Source organism: Pieris napi, chromosome 18, assembly GCF_905475465.1.
Source record: "Pieris napi chromosome 18, ilPieNapi1.2, whole genome shotgun sequence".
Lineage (NCBI taxonomy): Eukaryota > Metazoa > Arthropoda > Insecta > Lepidoptera > Pieridae > Pieris > Pieris napi.
In genome coordinates, this window is record NC_062251.1 from 5,198,952 (window position 1) to 5,201,083 (window position 2,132).

Below are 2,132 nucleotides of genomic sequence, written 5' to 3' on the forward strand. Positions count from 1 at the left end.
GCTGAGCTGACACATCAAATCCGTTGACGCCTGACACTGTTGCCACATACCTATATAATACATATAGTGCGTTTTCCAATTACAGCACTAGAGCGCATTATGCGGCATAATGCTCAACGTTGAGTGTTCCAACTACAGCAACGCTTCGCACAATTGGGCACTCTCAAAACGAATGCTCTCGCGTGCTTCTCGCAAAAAATACCAACACAGTGACAGAAAATTGACCAGTATTTTTCTTTAAGTTGGCATTTATCGAAATTTTCGTTAGTAATTATTATTTATTGTTGAAAAATTTGTAAGGCTTTCGTTTCGTCGTAGATTTTGAAAATAATTAAAGTTATTTCAAACTGCTAAAATAAATAAATATTAGTATGGATGAAGGTATAAATAGTTACTTTTTTTATATTACACATTTAAAATATGAATACAATTTTATTTTAAAATTCAAATCTGTAAACAAATTTATTTTACAGGATTATACTTTAGAAAAAATTGCAATGGTTTTGAAAAAGTATATATTTTTTTAGAAATCATTAAAAAACGTCAAGGGACACCCGGATGGAACGAAATTCCTTTCGATTAATTTATATGTTAATTGGTATCATAACAGTATGATAGATTTTCTCGACACCAATCTTACGACGAAAAAAAAAGCCAACATTTATTTATTTATTTATTTTCCATATTTCCTATTTTTACAGTAACTTAATACTAATACAATAGAAAACTAACGTAAAACATAACAAGTAAAAACTTAAAAACCTAAACCATTTTATAACTAATTATAAATAATGAAATTCTTGTGAATTCAACCAGTCCGCGCGATTACATCGTAGTATAGTAAAGCCTATTGGAACCAAGTCAGAATCAGCTATTGACTCATTCTAGCCTGTCTTTGTGACAGCAATCAAGTCTGCCTCTGCTGTCAACACACTTGCGTTAAAGTTAACTAATTGAGTCCGAAGCCCCCTTACGTTTTGATAGAATATATCAATAATTGGTTTACTTCCACCCTTCTTTACTTTTGTTCGATCTCCGAAACCACACCCAATCACAAAATTCTATATTTACTGGCCAATTTTCAGGTTGACAGAGTACCTTATATTCACTTTCTGGTACACCAATAATAAAAGATGCATAGTCCCTTTCCGTTTTATGATTTATCTTTTCTACGCTAACTGTCACATTTTGTTATATATTTTTTTCACATAACTTTCCAAACATTCCACCGACGTTTCCTTTTTTAAGCGCCATACGTGTAAAAACTTCTTTCGCTCGGTCCCTTCAATCTGTATAGCGTTTCTGCAATCACCCTTTTTTACCTCTTTTCGAGGGTATTTGCTCCGGGGACTGTCATCGCCATTCAACTTTGCCTTGGTTTCCAACATATTACCCTTTTTTCGCAATTTCTCCTTTCCTTGCCCTTTATACGTTGGAAATCCATTTTGGTCTTCAATTTCTATTGACGCCGACGTCGTGGCCACACATTCGTTCATGGACGCATCAGTAATTTGGCTATTATGTTTTAGGACATCCACAAAAGATTGCACAGGTGTCGTTGTATTCAAACCGGTCGGCTTATTTATTATTTCCTCACCAAGTAGATCGCATTTTGTTTTCTTTTCGACTACCCTCATTATTTCCCGTAATTCTTTTAATTCCAATTCAGCATTAATGAATCTATTTTGAAGCACATTATAGTCTTTTTTCTGCTCTTCAAAGCGGTTTAGCATGTCTTGCCTAAAATCCTTCATTTCTTTAAGCAAGTAACTGAAATGATTCTCAACAAGAACATCTTTTTTTTGAGGACTTACGCTTTTCGGTGTCATAGTAATTTGACACCCTTTACGATTTATTTTATCCACCTTGGAAGCGTAACACAAACATTCTGGACACCTCCACAAATCTTTCTCATGCTGATTCATCATCACCAATTTTTCTTTGCTTATGTTTAAACATTGAATATGATACATATTACCGCATTTAAATTTAGAACACTTCAAGTACAAAGAATTATTAATTCTGTTTTTACAGTTCTTGCATTCCATTTTTGCACGCAAATTAAAACAACTGACTACTTAGAAAACAAAAAATACTTTTTTACAACTTACTTTTTTAAACAATAAATAATT